Genomic DNA, 23249 nt, shown 5'->3' with positions numbered 1-23249 from the left:
GTCTAACTGTACTCTCATGGTACCTAGAACAATATGGATCAAATCTGGAAGGTACACTTTAGACAGCAAGCAAGGAGAAGTTATGCAAATACATTGTAGAACATAATGAAAGGAGTTATTGAGAGGAGATTAATTTTAATAGGAAGAAATATAATGTCGTGAAAAATGAACCCAAACAAATGTAGCTGCAGAAAATGGTAGGTAATGGAACAGGATCACTTACTCAAGAATTGTTAATAATATGTGGTCACAAAGTAGAAAATACACTTTTAGATGTAATTAGGAAGCGTTTCAAGTAGAAATTGATTAACAACCATATAATCATCATAGTAGTTTTAGTGCAGTGTGTGAAAACATCATTTTGGATAGCAGTATGCGCAAATTAGGCCATCTATAAACTAAAATGTAACAATGCTAGTGGTAAATAAAACAGATCAGGCAATCTATGCTGAATAATTATTTTAAAACTACACCTTTGAAAGTCAAAGTTTTATAATTAAGACTGTTAGTCTTTCTCCCTCAGAAAAACAGTTCATCTAAAAGAAACTGAGCAATTCTACTCAAGTTAATTGCTTATTCAAGGCAGATGAATATCCCATGAGTGGCTTGGTTTTGGTTTTGGTTTCTCTCTCCTGCAAAATGTGCAAACAGAATTAAGTACTCAGTAATGCAACTTCAAGCCACATTTATTTAAATCTGAAAACCTCTTTATTTAGAGTTCTAGTTTTAAATATGTACATATTTAAAAGAGATGATATTAAGAAGTAGTTAGCTCCAGGGTGGACTTAAAACATTTCAGCAACAGGTTCTCTGCTCAGTTGCTGGTGGGTGTGGCCATGGTGGGCGTGGCCTAGATGCCTCCTGCAACAGTGAGTGGGTGGCGTTCGCCTTCCCCAGGCTCCGGAAACTTTCCTCAAGTCTCTGGGAGGGCAAAAACGGCCTCTCCCGGACTTGGAGGCCTTCCGGGAGGCCTGTTTTTTTCCCTCTCCCCGAGCCTCTGCACGGGCCCTTACTTTACCTAGCATCCAAAACAGGCCACGTTAAGACTCCTGGGAGGGGCATGATGTGGTGGCAGTAGCAGGGTGTGGTGGGTGGGACCAGTCACGGGTGGGATTTGGGGGTTCTCCAAACTGGCCATAATGTTAGCTACGAGTTCTCCCAAACCCAAGGAAACCCTTAGCAGCCCGCCCCTGGTTAGCTCTCAAATAATTACTCTTCTTCAGATAGCAGCCAACTCTAGCCCAGTGGCTGGGCCAGAGTTTCGTGTCAAATCTGTTCCCTCAACCTTCCCCCTCTACGTTTTGAGAAACTGCACTCATCTACCATATGTAGATCTCTTCACTATTAGCTACGGAAGAGATCAATAAACCTTTTTTAAGTATGTTCAATCCAAAAATGTGGTTCTGCCCACTTTCCTTCAAGTTGACAAGTGGCAGGATGGGCCTAGTTAAATATACAAATCTTATAATTTATTGGGAAGTAAATGGATTTTCTGAATATAAAGAATTATATTTGGAGCACTTCTATTATTTATTTATCAGCTTAAATTCTCTAAATCAGTACATACAGTCTTCAAACTGCCTGCATGTATCTGTGTGTTTAATACTTCCTAGCAAAATTCTTCTTTCCAAGAGCCAAAAATTAGAATAGGGTAGAAGATGTTTCATTTTTTAATAACTTCAAATTAAGAACTATCATAACATAACTGATACTATTTTATCCTGAGAAAGAAAGTCATTCATCATATTGTAGCAATGATGAAAAATAATGTCCACAAACCAGAACACCACACAAAAGTCTTCCCTTTTTGCAACTGTTCGTTCTCCTGCTCCATGAAACTGAGCACATATAAGCATATGCAGCTTTTATTCTGTGTACTAATGAAATAATATGCAAATTTGCCAACACAAAGATTGCACAGGTTGCTACCCTGGTATCCAATGAAGTATGAATTTCTGAGTTACATAACCTTAAGGTAAAGGTTCCCCTTGCACCTATGAGCTAGTTGCTCCCGACTTAGGGGGAGGTGCTCATCTCTGTTTCAAAGCCAAATAGCCAGCGCTGTCCAAAGACATCTCCATGTCGTGTTGGCCAGCATGACTAAATACCGAAGGTGCACAGAACACTGTTACCTTTCCAACCAAAGGTGGTCACTATTTTTCTACTTGCATATTTTACATGCTTTCGAACTGCTAGTTGACAGAAACTGAGACAAGTAACAGGAGCTCACTCCATTACATAGTGCTAGGGATTCGAACCGCCGAACTGCCAACCTTTCTGATCAACAAGCTCAGGTTCTTAGCCATGAGCCACACCGCGTTCACACTAATAATGTCCGTAACCTTATCATAAACAGTCTATGCTGCAAATCCAAATGTTTCAGTATTTAGTAGTCAGTACAGAAAATGCAACTGATTTGATCAATGAAGTGAAGTCAGCAAGGGAATGAGCAATTTACAGCTATTGTCAGCCAAAGTGCATCTAAGCACAGTATGGTTTTACTTAGTGTAACTCCAGTCCACATTCTGAAAAACACTGTCCTTGAGAGCCCACTTGAATCATATTAACTGGCAGGATAAAAAAAGCCCAGAAGTCGATGAAGGATAGCCATCACAAAACCAGAATGCCAGCTTTTCTTTTCTTTTTCTTTTTGAAGCCGGAAGAACACCGATTTGGCAAGCCTTGGTGACAGAAGCAGGCTAGCAAAATACAAAACCAACTATCACCATCTATTTATTCAAGCCCATTCTATACCAGAAGGCACTACTAAATCCTTCTTTGTGATTTACTGACCTCATAAGAGTTGAATAAGAAAATAAATGCAGGGATCGAATGAAGCTATAATTCAGCATGGAAGCAAAGCAGATTTGCCATGCAGTGTCAAAAAATAGAATCAGACTGCCTAACTGAAGTGACCCAAAATAAAACAAATGAACTGAAATTATGGTCTGCTGTTTTCATTTTCAGCTTGCACCACTCATTTCTCTACTTCCATCTAAAGATAAAATGCAGTGCAGTGACTAAACACACACACACATATAGAACCTGGCAAGAAGCTGGAACCGGTCAGCTGTTTCATAAACATATACTTCATTTGTTTTTTCTTTTCCCTTACTTCATACCAAAAATTGTAATACTAAACAATAAGCCAAACATGACATCATCTTGGGATAAAGATGTGTACCATACAAGAAATAGAGAAAGTGGGGCCTACTTTCACAACCAATATTTCTGTGAAGTAACGAAGTTACATTTGACGCATAAAACACCATCAGGATTCAACAAGTGAAGGATGGGAATCTTGTGCTGGTAAATTTATTATGCCTATACTGAAAGTTTTTCATTTCTGAAATTGTTTTTTCTGTCCTAGCAAGCTCTTCTGAAATATTTAATTTTCACTAAGTGGCCTTGTTCAAAAGGGTTTCAGCAACATAGAATAATTTCATTTCAAGACTGGATCTGAATTCTTCATCTGATGTTCAGGAACATGGTGAATTCATCTATCTATCTGAAAGGGTGGACTTTATGCTCATTGTATAAATTACATACAGGTAACCAGGAGATGCTCACAGTCCTGAAAGTCCTCCTATATATCCCAATGTGCCTGCTACACTGGAACAGCATCCACCTGTTGTTCTGCTCCCTCCATCCAAAGTGCCTCCTCTCTCATGTTCCTGCTTCTACTGCAATACATTGGAGAAGATGATTTGCGGAAATTGTCTACGCTTTTCCCAGCAAAATGATTGGCAGATGGGTGATGGGAGAAGATGTACGTCAAATGACTCAACTCTCCATTAGAGGCTTTCCTTCCAGTCATTCATGCATCCATCCATTTATTTATAGATATTGTAGATCAAAAAATTAACTAGTTAACAAGTAGCTTTGATTTATTAAGAGCAGAGGTGGCGCAGTGGTTAGGGGTGCAGTACTGCAGGCCACTTCAGCTGACTGTTATCTGCAGTTCAGCGGTTTCAAATCTCACCGGCTCAAGGTTGACTCAGCCTTCCATCCTCCCGAGGTGGGTGAAATGAGGACCCAGACTGTGGGGGCAATATGCTGACTCTGTAAACCACTTAGAGAGGGCTGAAAGCCCTATGAGCGTTTATAAGTCTAACTGCTATTGCTATTGCTATTCATTAAGACTTAAAAAGGGAAAAGTTCCCCTTGCACATATGACCTAGTTGTTCCTGACTCTGGGGGCAATGCTATCTCCATTTCAAAGCTGAAGAGCCACTGCTGGTCCAAAGATGTCTCTGTGGTCATGTGGCTGGCATGACTAAATGCCAAAGGTGCACGGAACTGTCACCTTCTCACCAAAGTGGTCCCTATTTTTCTACTTGCATTTTTACATGCTTTTGAACTGCTAGTTGGCAGCAGCTGGGACAAGTGATGGAGCTCACTCTGTTACACGGTGCTAGAGATTTGAACTGCTGCTCTTTCTGGTCAACAAGTTCAGCATGTTAGCCACTGAGCCCTTAGACTTAGAGATCTACCTATATTGAAACAACAATCCTGGGCAGCACACAAACAGTAAAAATAACAGAAACCCCCAAACCATCGGAATAAAATCTAATAAAACTCTGTTTAAAAACTCATGGCACCAAGGACAGAACTCTCCCACACATCCACACTGTACCTTTGCCTCGGAACTCATCCCACTCTCAACAATTGTGGGAACAGCCAGCTCTTCAAGGCCTTCCAGAAGAGTGGGGGCCAGGCAGACTTCTGGGGAAAGGGTGTTCTACAGAAAGTATTCCAGACTGAACTACCAGAACACAAACATCTTTTTAAAAAATTACCAATAAATAAATAGATTGGCATCATAATATGAAGGGCTGACATCCTCCGAACAAAGATAGTCAATCAAAAAGTCTGGATGAACAAGTATATTTATAATTAATGCCAGAATAACTAGAGTCAGTGCCAATGCTAGACAAAAAGAAAAATCCATTATTGGGGCATCTGCCTCAAGAAAGCTATCTTGAGTTGCTGCATAGTGAACATCTGATAATCCATCTCCATTCAATCTTGACTGCTAGCCAGGCAGAAAAGAAACTTATTTCAGATAACCAAATCCCATGCTGCACAAGGCTTTATATGAACTGCAGACTTCTCCATATTCCTAAAATATAGTAGGAGAAAAAAGGCATAAAGTGATAGAGGATGTAATTGTTGGTATTTTAATTATCTACTTATATAGTCCTTGTTTAGCAACCACAATTGGAACCAACAACTCAGTCATTAAGTGAAGCAATTACCAAGTAAAATATCATGTGACCATGCTCACAATTCTACTTCAACTTTGCTTTAGTGTCAGAAGGATATCACCCCAGCCCATTTGAGCTCAAATGGCAGCAAAGGCTTCTAGTACTCAGCTCACTAAGAAGCTGGATAAATCTTACAGACATTTTTTCTCACTTCCCAAACTTTTGGAATGTTCACCTCAATGCTTAATTATCAAGAAGAGAATTAATGTTTGCATTTGCTTTCATTGGAGAGAAAGGGATTACAAGAGAGTAAACAGGCACATAATGTGGAATGTACATTGAAAGGAATATGCTAGCACTAGCTATTTGCCTAACACTCTCTCTGCCTCTTGCTTAGGAGGTAAAGAAGTCTTTAATATGAAACTGGTTAGGGTCTTGCCATTTTCAGGTAGGGGCTACAAGGAGGCAGAGTATTCTAATCAACTAATTTAACACACAGAGAGCTTGTTAACTTGCAGTTAGCATTTTAAGGAGCTTTGCAACTGGGAAAATCCCATTCCGGAAGAGAGGGCTTGTTTAAACAATCTCTACTCTTTGGGAGAGGGTGGAATGGGTAAGACACAAAACAATCCATACAAACTGTAATGATTATGTGGCTGAGAGAAATGCTACAAAGGTCTAAATGGCATTGGTTGCAAGTTCCTTTTTCATCACTGCTGCAGCTGCAACTGCTTCCTGAGGCAGTCGTTAAATAACATTACCTATATGTGGATATAGGGGACGCAATTATGTGTCTACATGAGAGCATTCAACAATTAGCAGATTTCTGATACACAAATTCACCATCCATTGCCATGTCTGATTCTCAGAGACCAAAAGGTTGCTTGCTCCTTTGCATCTGTACATGAGAGAGATAATCAGTCTGTGTAATTCTCCCACCTCAGCCACAATCTGTGTTTTCAATTGTATGTTTCATGTTTACAGGAAATCCTCAACGTATGACGGACCTCCACAAACTTATAAGTCAGTTCCAAAATCCCAACAATTGCTCGCTAATGGGTCATGTGACAACAGGTCAGGTGGTCAGCAACCAATCTGTATTTACAGCCATTTGCAACATTATCCCACAGTCACATGACCATATTTTATAATATTTTAGCATTTACAGTATTTATCAAAAAACATCCCTTAGCAAACAATGGTTTGTTCTTCAACCACAGCATTCTCTTGACAATTTGAAATAAGTTTGAATTTCTGAAAGACAAGGTTTGTCATAGCTCAGTTTTGCCCCATGGTTGTGCTTGTGTATTCTACTCTATGGTGCTACCCTTGAAAATTATTTGGAAATTACATCTGGTCCAAAATACAGTGGTGCAAGTAATAACAAACACTTCTTATGCCCATGTGTCATCACTCTTATATGAGTGCACTGTCTGCCAGGCAATGTCCATGTGCAATTCAAAGTGTTGGTCACCATCTATAATGCCCTTGATAGGCTTGGTTAACCATCTATCACTAATCATTTATGCCCAACTAATATGCAATGGGATACCTTTCCAAATACCTAGTTCAATATACAAATCCTGTATTTCCTGATGTCTCTTATTCAAGTGGTACCAAGATCTAAACATATTTAGTTCTTTCTGTATCAGCAAAGGTCATCTGCATGCTGCCATAGACTGCTGGGGTCCTTGACCAGAAAGATCATCTATAATAAGAAACATGACAGAGTGTTGCCCCCCTATCAGTTTAAATTATTTTAGACAAGTATATATTTTAACCACACAAACACCACCTACAATTCTTCATACATTAGAAGCTACCATATTGCTAAACCATACCTCCACCAAAAGAAGGCAAATATAAGTGTTCCAGGATAATGTTGCAGGATCCAATCTGGGTCAATCACCAGGACCAGGGGTTTAGTCTTTCAACCTTTTGGACTTCTGCCGGAGCCCATCCTCAGGAAACTTCTCCCTCCAAGCACACATTCTGGTTGAGAGAGAAATCCCCAGAGGATGATGCAGCCCAGCCTATCTATACTTCATGCCTAAAACCAGTTTGTTAAGTGAGGTATATCCATGCAGCCTCGAGGAGAAGAGTTAGAAATTTCAGGATAAATTGTTCCACTGTCCAGCTAATCTCATAAAGAATTTTCCAGATGTGTAACCTTTGCCTTTTCTCCTAAACTCATTTGTAGAAATAACCAATCACAGTATTGTTCAGAACTATGATTCTACTAACTTTGACAAATGCAAAGATAAGTATACTCATTTAACAACCTTTCCCCTTCTGGTGCCTCCAACAGCAATTGGCTAGAGTGCTGGGAATTATACTCCAATAATGTCTGGAGGACAGCAAGCTGGGAAAGGCTACTCCAAAACTCAAGGTTTTAGGAAGCATGAACTGTACAAACATATGTTAAAAGCAGAAAGAAAGAGTGAGAACTACGAACAATACAAATGACAATTTCTCACAAATACATTGTTATAGGCAAATGTTCTTCACCACATTTTCCGCTCAGGCTCGGTAGCTAGCTCTTTGCAGGTAATACAAAGATATTACTGAACAATTACTAAAGTTATTTCTTGAACTTTAGCAAACGTTAAAACATCCATTTGGCATGTGATGCTTATTAGCAATGTGGAGATCCAGGCTAGAGAATAGATAAAATAAGGATAGGAATATTTGCAAAAAAAAGGTGATTCTTTGAAGAAAGGAAAAATTCTACAATTACCATTTGTAGAAACTATACAAGTTAAAAAGAGAAGAGCAACAGCTTACTAAATTAGCTTTTGAAGCTAAAATGCAGGTTTTGTTGAATAAGGGTAGGAAATTGAATATGGAAACAAACTGTTGCAGAAGGGGAGGACATCCCCTAAAACTATAGTATTTAAGGAATATTTAAGTTTGGTTTGCACAACCCAGAATTTCTAAGCACTTTTTTATTATCAAATCTAAGCACAACTGAAAGCAAAGCATGCACATCAACTTTGAAGGGGGAAAGAGGATGGAAGAAGCCCTGAATCTCTTAACTAACCCGAGGAACCTTCAAAGACAACAAAACCACAAACCCGAGGCAATACACATTTATCTTTGCCTCCATTACCTCGACTGCAAATGCCCCAAACCTTCTGTGGTTGGAGGATGTATCACCACCTACCACCGTAACCCAATCTCAATTGACCCTTTAAGAAAAACAACCGACGGAACGCAGAAAGAAAGGCGGAAGGCTGTCATTTACCTTTTCCTTTTACAAAAAGAACATCAGGAAGGAATTCGGCATAGATTTGTAAACTTCAGGATGGAGAAGGGAACTGACGGGAGCGTCGTGATAAAGTGTCTGGGGGAGTCAACTCCAAACTTCACATCTGGGGCAGCCTCCCTTAAAACTCCGACCATAAAACGCGAGTTTAAACACAGAGAGGGTGAAAAAGACCTCGGAGGGAGAATGAAGAGCCCGCCTGCTTTCGGACCCTTGGTGGGGAGTGGGAAAGATCACGAGGAACTTAGTAAAGGGCGGCGGAGGGGAGGGGAGGAGTGAAGCCTCTAGCGACAGGATGAGGGTTGGGTGGCGCCTTTGGGGAGCCGCTGAATAGTGTATAGCTGGGTCTCTGGTAAAGCACCTGGGGAGATTTTACGGCTTGATAGGGCTCAACCGTTTATCAATATGGGCTCGTTCAGAAGAACTGGAGAAGCTTCGGCTCCTCAAGGGTGAAGCTAATTTTATTCGCATTCCGGGGAGGGGGAGGGAGCAAAAACTGACCCGAAACCCAGCGATCTCTGGAGCACGTGAGAACTCCCGGGCGCGCCCGCTGCAAGCAGAACCCGGGCAAGTAGTCGGACTCCTGCGCGGAGGGCAGCGTTCGCCAAGGCGGGTGGCGAGAGGCGGTTTCGGCAGGGGCAAAGTAATCGAGGAGAGAGAAGACGTCCGTCCGTCCCCCTTCCCCGGTTGTCTTACCCTCAGAATAGCGGAAGGCAATCCAGACGCCCGCGACCTCCCTCTCTCAGGCAGCTTTAGCACAGCTTCCTCCAAAGGCGCGGGGCTGGAGCAACTTTGAGGAGAAGCCGCTAGAAGACGTTGCAGGCGGCGCTTGCCTCTGCTGCCGGCGCTCAAGTTTTAACTCGGGTCCCCAGGCGCCGCGAGGAAACGCGGGCGAGCTCTTGTCTGCGGCAGCCTCTCGGCGTTGCGGGGCTGCGGTCGCGGAGCCTCTTTTGCCCAGCAGCCTGAGAGAGCTGGAGTCGCCAGCTGCAGCTAAGCTCCACCGCCCCGCCCCGCCCCCCGGGCCCTTGCGCCGTCCCTTCGTTGCATTGTTCGCGGCTTTCAGTCCCGCGCAAGAAGAGAGCGGGCGCGTCTTGCTTGGCATCTCAGCGTCTGCCCTTTTTTTATTGCTTGCATGTCTTGGTCCCTTCTCGGTTTCTGTCTTTCCTTCCCCATCGCCCAATTTCTCTCTCTCTCCCTCTCCCTCCCTCTCCCTCTTTTTTATTTTTATTGCTTGTATGCCTTGGCTCCTAATCCGTTTTCTGTCTTTCCTTCCCCATCGCCCACTTTCCCTCCCTCCCTCTCCCCCTCCCTCTCCCTCTCTTTTTATTTTTATTGCTTGTATACCTTGGTCCCTTCTCGGTTTTCTGCCTTTCCAGTTTCTCTCCCCCCCTCCCTCCTTCTTTCTCTCCCCCTCCCTATCTTTTTATTTTTATTGCTTGCATACCTTGGCCACTTCTTGGTTTTCTGTCCTTCCCCATCAGTCAGTCTCTCTCTCTCTCTCTCTCTCTCTCTCTCTCTCTCTCTCTCTTTCTATCTCTCCCTCCCTCCCTCCCTCCCCCTTCCCCCTCCCCCATCCTCTGGCGAGGTTTCTACCTTTTCCGGGTCTTTGACTTCAAGGATCTCCCTCAGGAAACTTTTCGTCCTTCTCTAGATAAATGAGCTGGCAATTAGGGAAAGTAGAACCTAAGGGACTGAACTTTCCTCTCCCGTTGGGGACAAATTAAAAATAAAGACTGTAAGAGAGAAGTTTAAACAGCCGTCATTCAGGGTAGTTGAGGGGTGGAAAATTCAGACGGGACAGAGGGGAAGAAACAAATATACGAGTTAACATAGTATGTAGGCTGCTATCTCTGTCCCAATTCCTAAGGCTTTGAAGACAGCGGGACAATTCTTGAGGCTGCCACATTGACAGCCAAGAGTAATTTGCAGATGCAATTATGGAAACAGACAATCATTGAAGTACAGGTGCGGAGCCTCTATGAGAACACAATTTAACATGGAACTGTCAAATCCTACTCAGTTGAGGAAGATTAGGGACTCGAGAATTGTAGTGAAATGTCTGTAAACATAACCTGGGAGTTAATACAATATCTTGTAAGTGGTAAGACTCTTCATTAAAATGGTGTCTTTTTAAAAAAATGAATCTGGGAATTCTTCTGGGATTTTGGAAGCTGTGGATGGCAGATAGAAATGGTATCCAAAGGTGCCTTTAGCCAGCTTCAGCAGGTCTATCAGTTATGCCCTTTCCTGATTTGGTAATGTTGAAAGCGATGAGTCAAGTCTTCATTACATTGCAGACTGCTTTATCTGGGGTTCTTTTTGTAGATAACTTAGAAGTCATCTACATTTTGCTTCCACCACCATCACCCTGTTCCAGAGAAATGGACCTGAATAGATTCTCTCATCATTACCATTGTCACTGGGTGCAGCTGCTGATAGGCAGTAGAGGTTTAGGAGAACAGGGCTTCCCGTGTGCTATAGAAATGCTGGATATAACATCTCATTTAAGATGTCTTTCTGTGTCTCTTCTCAGAATCTGCATACCAGTAGATCTTCATTAGTTCTGAGTTCACTTCAAGGTGCTGGTGGTTACCTGTAAGCCCAGTTTGGATCCTTGTGTCAGGGTTCCAAATAGCATCCAAAATTCTAACCCTGTTGCCCCCAGGACCATCTCCTTTGGGCAGAATCTGCCCTCCTGCATACTCTAGAAGGAGGAGGATGCTTTGAGGTCAGGTAGTTCTCGACTTACAACAGTTCATTTAGTAACCACTAAATGTTCAAAGTGACTTATGACCATTTTTCATGCTTATGATTGCTGCAGCATCCCCTTGGGCATATGATCAAAGTTCAGATGCTTAGCATATATGATAGTTGCATATATGCTAAGATATATGTAAAATAGGACAAAATTCACCCAACCCATGTCTCACTTAGCAACATAAATTCTGGGCTCAATTGTGGTTGTAAGTCGAGGTCCACCTGTATTCACTCCATGGTAGATCAAGAGCTGGGCCCTGGGGAATAAGCTTCTCAGGAAGATCCCTACTGTATGGGGTAGCGTTCCCCCCTCCAACTATGCTGTCACCCTGTTATCTTTCCAAGATTCATGGGTTTTTAGAATAGTAATGCTTTCCTCTAGTAATGATTGCATTGAATATGAATCATTTCTTAAATTGTATATTTTAAGCCACTTAAAGTTGCTTGAATAAGTAGCAGGCAAATGCTGCTGTTTTCTATTATCTTTTGGTCGATCTATCTACAGGTAGTCATCGCTTAGCAACCATTTGTACTGTGACCATTAAAAATTATGACTGTGCATAGCAAACGATAGTTATGATGAGTCCTCAACAGTTCCCCACAGTCGTGTGATTAAAAAAAATGGGCTCTTGTACAGTTGCCCACATCGCTTCCCTCCCTCTTCCTCCTACCTCCCAAGCATTGCTGTTGCTGGTCCTACGCAAAGCCTTTGTGTGGCCTGCAAGGTTGTACTGAGACCTCACAAGGCTTTAAGAAGCAAGGCATAGCAGCTGTCCTAGTCGGGTGCCCTCATCATGGATGGAGGATGGATGATGGATGGATAGATAGGAAGGAAAGAAGGAAGAAAGAAAGAAAGAAAGAAAAAGAAAGAAAGAAAAAGAAGGAAGGAAAGAAAGAAAGAAAGAAAGAAGGAAGGAAGGAAGGAAGGAAGGGAAAAAAAAGAAAGAAAGAAAGAAAGAAAGAAAGAAAGAAAGAAAGAAAAAGAAAGAAAATTCTTTATTGGCCAAGTGTGATTAGACAAACAAGGAATTTATCTTTGGTCCATATGCTCCCAGTGTACATAAAAGAAAAGATACATTCATCAGGAATCATAAGGTACAACACTTAATGATAGTCATAGGATACAAATAAGCAATCAAATAATACTGCAAAACAATCAATATAAATTTAAGGATGCAAGCAACAAAGTTACAGTCATACAAGTCATAAGTGGGAGGAGATGGGTGATAGGAATGATGAGAAGATTAATAGCAATGCAGACTTAGTAAATAGTTTGACAGCGTTGAGGGAATTATTTTTTTAGCAGAGTGATGGCGTTCAGGAAAAAAACTGTTCTTGTGTCTAGTTGTTCTGGTGTGCAGTGCCCTATAGCATTATTTTGAGGGTAGAAGTTGAAACAATGGATGTGAGGGATCTGTAAATATTTTCATAGCCCTCTTTTTGACTTGTGCAGTGTACAGGTCCTCAATGGAAGGCAAGTTGGTAGTAATCGTTTTTTCTGCAGTTCTAATTATCTTCTTAAGTCTGTGTCTGTCTTGTGGAAAGAAGAAGACAGCAAAGATCAGCTGGTGGAAGTGTGTGAGGGAGAACAAAGAGCACCAGGGTGGTGTTGGGCAGGGTGGCCAAAAAAGGAGATGGGAATAGGAGATAGATGTGAGAGGGGAATTGCAGCAGAGGCAAGCCTGGCAGGGCAGGAGAATATGAGGTTGTGGCCTAAAGATAGCACTGGGACTACCAAATGTGCCATTGCTAAACTGTGCACTCACTAACAACCACTTCACTTAACAACAAAAATTCTGATCCAAATTAGGACAATGAGAAAGGATCAATTAATTAATACTGACAGCAGTATGAAGAAAACTGCCTATTTAAAAAAAATGTTAAAAAAGTAATAAAATCTTAGGTGTTTGAAGATCACCTCACATTCTTCAGTTCCTGATTGCATCTTCTATACATGAGATTTGAGCCTTTAAAATAATGCTGTATAATATTCAAGGACTTGCCCAAGTGGTACTTGAGAACAGAAGCTGCCTCTGAATAAATGTGCTTAAGATTGTGCTGTAAATTGTTTTTTTAATGAATTCATTTAATAGATCTCCTTTGAACCTTTTGTGGCAGTCACTGTAGTACTAACATTAGTCAACTACCACAAATTCTCCAATCTGATGAGCACAAGGCATCCGTTATAATACAGATAAAAAGATGGGGAAAGCATTCTCTCCCCCACCTCTCTCTCCCTCCCTCCCTCTCCCTCTCTCTTCCTCTTTCCCTCTCCCCCTCTCTCCCTCTCCCTCCCTCCCTCCCTTTCTCTCTTTGTGTGTGTGGATGGATGGATGGAAGAAAGGATAGGGATAGTGATAGATATCGGTAGATATAGATGATATACAGTATTTAGACAAGCTTTTTCTTATCTTCCAGAAGTCAGTTTCTGGGTTTATAGGCCTTTTGTTCCATAACTAAATCTGAAAACCCACCATGAAACCATTTTTCAGTTTGGAAATTCTTAAATGCTTAAGTAGAGATAACAGGCTTTGGCTGAGAAAAAGGACTTGTTCACCAGAAGAACTGAACATTTTGCAATGATCTAAAAAGAGGAATTTTTTTCCAGCAACAACTATATTAGGCAGTTATAGAAAGCTAAAAACCTGAACATGTGGTGTGAATCAGAGGGCAAGAATAACAAGGGCCAGAGGGCAACTCAAAATTTAACTTCAAATTAGAGATACCTGTCAGCCACAGATAGTGCAAGAAAAACCACATTTCCAATGTCATCTGACATTCAGGTAAAACTAAAATGGAGTCGGTGCTGGGGAAGAGATGACATTAGCCTGTGCTTAATCATAAGATACCCAGCCACCACACAAAGTAAACCACCAACTTTCCAGTTTCCTTGCATCATTTTCTACTCAGCTTACAGGAATGGACAATAATGTTTGGCTTCCCATAAAAATCTGTGTCTATGCATATTATCAATCACTATGCTAAATAGTGTGGGAAGGGGAGAAGGGGAAACAAAGGTGCTGAAAGCAGAGTTATAAATTGTAGATTAGTCAGTGACCACAAATTGCTGCAACTGGCAGAGACTGTAAGGTCAGACGGAATCACTCTGATCCTATAAAGCCAAAGGGACACTTGAAGGAACTTCAGAACTTATGTTGTGCTATGTTTAATTCTGCCCTCAGTTTCCCAGAAGTTATTCTTCCTGATGAAAGAGGTTTCTGGGGCTTGTTTGTTTTTTTAGTGCATCCTAATCATGGGTCACAATTTTTTCAATATTTGTACTAACTGTCCTGTCGGTCTCTGCAAAGGTGCTTGACTTCATCTGGTTTAGGTGCTCCGCATCATGGAATGGTAGAGTTCTCATCAAAGCCAGAAGGCGTGATTTAAAGCACCAAATGGCATCACGTTTTGTGATGCGGTTATTCTTCTTGCTCATATCCAGTTGTAAATCAAATCTTCCTCTAGAACAGAGCTATCAAACTCCCGGCCCGTGGGCCAGATGTGTCACACGCTGGCCATGCCTGGTTTAGCAAAGGAGAAAAAAGTCCCAATTTATCACATGACACTGCCATGATGACGTGAGTTTCACACCTCCTGTTTTAGAAACTTAGAAGCAACTCAGCTCCAGTTTCCAGTATCTGTCATTCCTATTTTATTTTATTTTTTTATTCCTCTCAAGGTGTTGTACATGAGAACCTGCGGGGAGCTTTGATTCATGTTTGCTTGATTATATGCTTGATTAAATTTATCAGGATTCCTAATCATGCAAAGCTTCAACTCCCATTCAAACAAAGACAGGTAGAAGCGTAGCTACCTGCAATTTTCCCTATTCAACATAAAAGGTAAAGGAGATCACTGAATTTCACTTAACCCTCCTATACATCTTTGTCCACCTCTTGTCTGCATCAATAGATTGTAAGTGTCAATATATCTGCACTATATTAGCTAACATAAGCATATTACAGATAAGGGAAGTAAAATACCATGGATTTCAGCACAGTTGACTAGATAGATAGATGATAGATAGATAGATAGATAGATAGATAGATAGATAGATAGATAGATCGATGATAGATAGATAAATAGATAGATAGATAGATAGATAGATAGATAGATCGATGATAGATAGATAGATAGATAGATAGATAGATAGATAGATAGATAGATAGCAATAGCAGTAGACTTATATACCGCTTCATAGGCCTTTCAGGCCTCTCTAAGCGGTTTACAGAGAGTCAGCATATTGCCCCCAACAATCTGGGTCCTCATTTTACCCACCTCGGAAGGATGGAAGGCTGAGTCAACCCTGAGCCGGTGAGATTTGAACCGCTGACCTGCTGATCTAGCAGTAGCCTGCAGTGCTGCATTTAACCACTGCGCCACCTTGGCTCTAAGATAGATAGATAGATAGATAGATAGATAGATAGATAGATAGATAGATAGATAGATAGATAGATAGATAGAATCTATGATCTATGTTCTATGTATGGGAAATAATTCAATTTCTTATTCTACTTCAAAATCAGACTTTCCATTTTACAGAGTTGTTTCCTCCTTTGGTTTCTACAGTACAAGATGCTAATGGTTGATTTATCAGGAAATTAAGTAAAGATTTCTGGGCTATTCTTTGCTAGACAGATTGTTTTTAATACCAGTCCAAAATCCCATTCTGCTCAGCATCTCTCCGAGGTATCATCAACATCCAAAAAAACCCATGCACAATGTACCCTTGGTATTTTGGTATTTTCCAGGAACCATTTTTCTTTATCCCACTCCCTTCTGTCACTTTTCTGAAATAACTTGAAAATTATAAATAACTGCTAATTTCCACCAACCATTGGCAGATTTAGAGTCTGTTTCCTGTTTTTAATGTATTGGATTCAGAGTACATTAAAGCAGATAATACTTCGATGCTTAAAAAAACCCAGAAAGTCCTAGTGCAACAGTGTTGAGTGAAAACTTAGCAATATAAAAATTGGACTAGTGATAGGACCCACAATTGCAGTTCAGATAGATCTTGGCTGCTGGATTGATTTAACCAGCATTCTAAAGAAAGCCAGTTTTAAATTAGCACAGAAAGGAGGGGGGTCACACTATTTGCCAAAGCACTGAAGGCCAGAGAAGGAATAATGGATGGAAATAGGACCAAGGAGAGATTCAACCTAGAAATAAGGAGGAACTTTCTGACAGTGAGAACAATCAAGCAAGGGAACAGCTTGCCTTCGGAAGTTGTGGGTTTCATCACCTGAGACTCAAGAAGAGATTGGACTGTCATTTGTCAAAAATGGTGTAGGCCAGTGTGGGATTAAGGCTCATTAGTGCCCTAAGCACTGACAAATCTTGGTGCCCCTCCTTTGTACATACTGTACAAAGCTTCATTGTTTTTCCCCCTCAACTTCATGGTGCCCCCTTGGGCCTGGTGCCCTAAGCACGTACTTAGTATGCTTAATGATTAATACACCACTGGAGTAGGGTCTCCTGCTTGAGCAGGGGGGAGGAGGGTTGGACTAGATGACCTATAAGTTCCCTTCCAACTCTGTTAATCTGTTAAAACTGTTAAACTTCATCAAAATACTTAAATTAATACTCATCAATGTAATATATCCCTGTGCAAGGATTCATTGCCATTAGACTAAAGCATATCATCCAGTAATTATGTTGAAATGAAAAAAAAGTTTTGTAGAACCAGGTACACTTGTTTAGATGTCCTTGCATTTGAACAACTGATGTCATTATCTGTCTTGTGAAACATAGTTTTGAGACAGGGATTTGGTCTCTTCAATTTTTTAGCAGACACTGTACAGAAAATATATAAACAAACACAAAAGAGAAATAAGAAATAGGAAAAAAATGAAAGACTATTATACAGATAAATATCGCAGGAATTTTAAATGTCATTTAAAAAGGTCAATCTTTCTAATCTATTGTTAATTATTTGCAAATATTAAATATATTGCATTTTATCACTCATGTTAAAATGCCAAGAATCATTAAACTGGAGCTAAAGGTGGTTATCGGGAACCATGGGCAATATAATAGAAATCATTAAATGGAATTATATATGGGGTAATAAATGCAATCTGTATGTCTAAGACTTTATATTGATATATTGTATCTCATAACATTGAAACATATATTCTATGCAGAGGTAAACCCAAATATTTCTCGTGCCTATTCATGTGTTAATTCTAAGAATGGCTTCCAGTCTGAGTTTAAAATCTATGTCAGATTTGTTTTTAAGATATTAAATTATTGTAGACAGCAAACACATTTTACAACCATTCTATTACTTTTCTGCTTATAGTATCTTTACAGCAGTTATATGTAGCTAATTAAATATATTCTTAAGGAATATGGCTTGGTAAAGTTTAAAATCTTAACTTTGAATGGAAATTCAATTTTTGAGATTTGTTTTATTTTAATATGAATCATTTTCAAGAATTCTTGGATTTTATGGCATTGCTACCATACACACACACACACACACACACACACACACACACACACACACACACACACATACACACACCCTTATTGGGATTCGAACCTTGGCTGTTTTTATATGTTAGGCAGTTGTATTATCTCTCCTTCTTTATTTATCAGGGAGGATAAGGGAGGAGAGCTTGTGCCTTAGAGGCTAATACAACTGCCTAATATGTAAAAACAGCCCAGGTTCGAATCCCAGTAAGCGTGTGGCTAGCTGATGAGAGCTAAATAGCTTGAAATAGATCTATACTAATCTCCCTTTATTTATCAGCACAAATGCAACACACACACACACACACACATACAAACATATATTCGTAGATTTTCATGGGTGTAGGTATGCTGGTCTTGTTGTATTCGGGTCTTTTCCCATGTAAGTTTGAGATTGTCTTGGCAACGTTTCAGCAAGGTCTCACTCGCCATCCTCAGGCTGGTGTTTTGGCCTTAAAGTGTGGTCAGAGCTGCTGTCTTTCTATAAATCTTGATGAGGGGGTGGGGAGTGCTGGTGTTGTTTCAGTAAGTGGATTGATTGGCTGTGTGGCTGCATCATGATTGGTAGATTGGTGCTGATTGGTGCTGGCTGTGTGTCCATTGTTGTTTTGTGTTGTAATGGCCTGGGTGGTGGGTGGGGCTCGTTTGTTTATCAGGGCTGGTTTCCAGATGTCTGGCAAGTGGGAGGCATCATCACATTTATTCATGTTGTGGTGGTGTGTCTCTATTTCAATAGCTTCCATAATTATTCTCTTGTTGAAGTATTCTGTTTTAGAGATTAATTTGGTTCCTACAAAATCAATTTCATGTCCTATTGCTTTAAGATGCTGGAAAAGGGAGGAAGTTTTTTCTTCTTTTCTGACTGCATTCTTGTGTTCTGTGATGCATGCATTTATTCTCCTATTAATTTGTCCAATGTATGTGGCTGGGCAGATTTTGCATGGTATTTCGTAGACTCCTTGGTTTTCTAGCTGGATCTTGTCTTTGGGGTTTCTTAAGATGTTGGCCGAAGGCTGTCTTGATATTGTGCTTAGGGAGAATTTTGCTGATTTTATCTGTGGTGCCTTTGATGTAAGGGAGGAGGGCGATGCCATTGTCCTGTTCTATGTCTCGGTTCTTGGGGGGTATCTCCCTTTTGATTAGGTTGGCAATTGTGTTTTTTTGGAATCTGTTGGAAATTAATACATTTGTGAGGGTGTGCAATTCAGTTTTCCCACACCCCCACAACATGAATAAACATGATGATACCTCCTGCCTACCAGACATCTGGAAACTAGCCCTAATCAATAAATGAGTCCCAGCCACAAAAACTAACACAGGACCCAAAGGCACACCATCACCGATCACCCTCATCAAACATCAATTCCATCAACCAATCAAGATGTGACAACACAGCCAACCAATCCGTTTAAAGCAACAAAGCTAACATTACACACACACACACCTATATTTATAGAAAAACGGCAGCTCCGATCATGCTTTGCTCGCACAAGCACAAAGCCAAAGGCACTAGCCTAAAGATGACAAGTGTGACCTCGTTGAAATGTCACCAATACTGTCAATCTTACAAGGGAAAAGACATGAATACACCAACACCTGGCAATGCCGTTTGTGTGTGTGTGTGTGTGTGTGTGTGTGTGTGTGTGTGTGTGTGTGTTCCAACCTGCTCAATATATTCTGCCAATTTGAAAAAAAACAAATAGTACATTTAACAATAAAATAGGAGTGATGTACCAAAATAATAATATAATATTATATTCAGAGTAAATTAAATATTCTTCTTCTATTAAAATTATATTATTTCATTCAAATTCTGCATCCATTTAATTATACAGTGTTTGACACGTTTCTGTTCTGAGTCCTACTTCACCAGCAATCTGTAACTGAGGCCCGGTAAATGTTCTGAGTTATATGCTATAAGATCTCAAATTCAGTCAAAGGTCTCAGTATTCCCTTTTGTTTGAGGAATTATTTAATATTATGCTTCACATTTGAAGATACAGAAACTAATCAGTTAAACTGTGCCACTGTGAAATTGGGGGTTTCAAAGGATTTGATTAATAATGAATGAATGAATGATTTCCTATCATCAGATTTCTTCGTATTTTCCTCTTTATAAAAAAAAGCAGTTAATAATGATATGAAAGATGAGGTAAAGGTTAGTGGTTAAGGCACCAGGCTGTAAACCAGGAGACACTGAATGCTAATCCTGCCTTAAGCACAAGGCATTTGGGTAACCTTGGGTCAGTCATTCTCTCTCAGCTCTTGAGAGGAGGCAATGGCAAACCAGTTCCAAAATCTTGCCAAGAAAAATGCAGGGAGAAGTATACAGAGTCACCAGGCAATAAAATAACCTTAAGTAGAAAATAAACCTGATATAACAGAATTAGCTCGAGAGTCAATGCATATCAGTATTGATATGAAATGTTGCATCCAATTATTGTCTCTCTTTGCACAACCCTTTTATTTTTAGAATAACTGCTGCATGACATCTTCTTGATAACCCTTTTACTGATTTTTCAGCTTTTTGAGGAGAGCTTCTCAGACATGATGCTTACCAATGACCAGTGTTATCTCTATCCCGTGTGTACCAAAATGACTGGATTTTGTAGTTGCTGGAAAATAGTTACATGCCTCCAATAACGTTACATACAAATTAACCAGTGCTGCAATTCAGCTGGTTCTATCCGGTTTGGGTGAACCGGTAGTGGTGGTGGCAGGAGGCTCCACCCACTTGCCTTGACGTCATCATGTCCTGTTCTTGACGGTCTGCACATGTGTGCACACACTCACATTTGCGAACCAGTAGCAAAGATACATTGATTTCACCCCTGAAATAAACTCTTTAAAAGGTTTAGGAGGTTGGAAGGCAAAGACAGTTCCTACTGGGCCATTTGGTTGCATAACTGCATAAGAATTGCAAAAATCTGGAAATCTAAACGTCATTTCTTCCAAGAACTAGTTTGATCTTGTATGGAACCATCTATTCCTTTTCATTTCTATTTTTTATTACTTAAAAATAGCAAGAGGGAGTGCTTTCTTGCTGCATCCATTCAAGTGTTCTTCTTTTCATTACCATGAGTTGAAAGAATTCAAATTCATTTGAGTGGCCATTTTTACTATTTTGCTTACTTATTATGAGATTGCAATATAACTATTTCTGATCTAATTGATTAGCCTGTTTCCTTAGGGAAAATGAACAAATTAGTTAATAAATGTAATTTCTAATTTTATGATAATAATTTTAGGAATACGTTTTGCTACATCTACTGCATGTTGATAATTTCCATTTTCCCTTTCTTATATCCTGAATTCAACATGTCTTTTTTTTTTCTGGCCTTTTCTAAATATAACATAATTCAAAACCCAAAACCAGGAGCAAATCAGCTTGGGATTGTATCCAATCAGTAAGGCACTTTCAGAATACAACACACAACCTATTGCCCATTGAGTCACCAATTCAAAGATATTTCCTTACCTAAATAGAGAAACAGAATAATGTGGGTGGGCAAAATTAGTGGGAGTTGGAGTAATTTCCGATTTCCTGTCAGCTTCCCTGTTGAATTTCCTTGTGAGAAGCTGGCATTGAACATTGGAAACAAAGCTCCCTCCCTCCCTCCCCCAGGTAAACCAGTCAGGAAACAGGAAAAGATGAATTAATTCTACATAACTGTAAGGCTACATGAATAGTCTTGCAAGTCTGAAGACACAAACTTCCTATGTCTTTTAGCTTCTTAACCTATTAGGGTGGGTTTTCCCTAAATTTCTTTTGCTGACTATTAAGCATCTGTAGGTTCCTGCCTCTCTTGTCTGATAGTTTCCTAGGCAGTATCTCCTCTCTTTCCCCAAGGTCATCCATATACACTTCCCTCCCACCCACCCTCCTTCCTCCACTCCCTCCCTTCCAAGTAAGCAGGCAAGTGACTGCTGTCAGGTAGTAAAGGGTACAAGGGAGTGTGTGACTGGCTTGCATTGGGACTGAGCACAGAGGGGCTGACACAGAGGGACTGGCAGAAGATGCACCATTTCCCCATTGATTTTTTTCCCGGTATGTTTAAGCAAAGAGTGGGAAGGTGACAAGGCGCATTGTCAATCCCATCAGTTCTTTCTAGGTTCTCCATTGACTTGTGGAAAGCTGTCAGAGATCATTCAAAACGAGGATTATGTTATTATGGTTTACCATAGCAGCAGCGCTGAACAGCATCCTTTCAGTGCACTGAAGTAGCAAAAAGTTTCCATTGGAAGTCCTGGCATTAATTGTAAGTTAGGATTCTTTGAGGTATCTTTGTTAATCAAAGTTTTGACATATGTTTTGCCCCATTAAAGCTTACAGAGTGTCAATCAGACACAAAGATTTGAGTAGTACTGGATATATATGATACATCCCAACATGTCCCCTTGATGCTATTTTCTCTTTAATGTCCATGTTCTACCTGACCTCTTTTGTCCTCTTTTCCATGGGCAAATAGGGTTTACTGTATATACTCAAGTATAAGCCGAGTTTTTCAGCCCACTTTTTGGGCTGAAAAAAGCCGCCTCGGCTTATACTCGAGTCAGTGAAAAATTTGCCCGAAATGGAGGAGAAAAAGGGGCGGGGCCATGCCGCTGGGTGACGCTCGTGAATGGCCCGGCGCCCCTGTGAGTTTCCCCTCCCTCTGTGTCAGTTTGCCGCGCAGCGCGCACCGCACCATCCCCCCTCCTCACGTTCTAATGTAATGCAGGGCTGTCTTATGATTCCCCTTCCTCCCCCTCCTGCCGCTCTGCAACGATGTCCCACCTCCTCCTTGTTATGGCAAGCAGCCACATAGCGATGTCCCACCTCCTCTGGTACAGTGATCCAATGATAGGAATCACTGTGCCGTGTGTCATAGGAGGCGGGACATCGCTCCCGCGGCTGCACGGGACATCATCATCACAGCGGGACATCAGCATCATGAGGTGAGTGAAGTATTTCATTGAATACACCGGTATTGTGTGATAATAATTTGTTATCCAGAGCAAATTTTTACAATGGCTACTGTATATTTAATGGGCACAGGCAGGCTGTATATGTTATTCAATGGGCAATGACATTATTGGTATCTATTTTTATTTTTGAAATTTACCGGTAGCTGCTGCATTTCCCACCCTAGGCTTATACTCAAGTCAATAACTTTTCCAGTTTTTTGTGGTAAAATTAGGTGCCTCGGCTTATATTTGGGTCGGCCTATACTCGAGTATATACGGTATATGCTGCCAAGTAAAAATTATTTGATACTATCCATTTCACTGATTGGAAGCTATGAGGGGTAAGTGCATGCTATGTATAAACATGGAAAATCTTTAAATATAGTGAAACTATCTAGGATCTGAAATTAGATGCATTTAGTAGTAAAATTGGCTTAGGAAGTTAGCTTTATGAATTGACCAGAAAGCCAATAATTATTGATCTAGGATAGGAAAGAACTTCCTTATCTCTACTTCCACAAAGAAATTGATAATTAATTAGAAATTAACTAGAAAAGGACTTATTTTCTTTTTTCTGTAATAGCTTTGTTCCCTAT

The 23249-nt window shown here is 40.5% G+C and overlaps 1 protein-coding gene across 2 annotated transcripts in view; it reads right to left on the bottom strand.

Annotated features, from left to right (window-relative positions):
- The window catches only part of TSPAN18 (tetraspanin 18), a 183092-nt gene extending 173631 nt beyond the window's left edge, over positions 1 to 9461 (bottom strand). The window contains exon 1 of one of the 2 annotated variants that reach the window (XM_032226439.1): positions 9169 to 9461. The gene's annotated coding sequence lies outside the window, so the exon portion shown is untranslated. Of the gene's footprint in view, positions 1 to 8451; positions 8676 to 9168 lie in introns of those variants that run through there. The other variant, XM_032226449.1, reaches the window with a different exon arrangement.
- Positions 9462 to 23249: the final 13788 nt, after the last annotated feature.

Source organism: Thamnophis elegans, chromosome 1 (assembly GCF_009769535.1).
Source record: "Thamnophis elegans isolate rThaEle1 chromosome 1, rThaEle1.pri, whole genome shotgun sequence".
Taxonomy (NCBI): Eukaryota; Metazoa; Chordata; class Lepidosauria; order Squamata; family Colubridae; genus Thamnophis; species Thamnophis elegans.
This window is presented reverse-complemented; position numbering and strand designations above follow the sequence as displayed.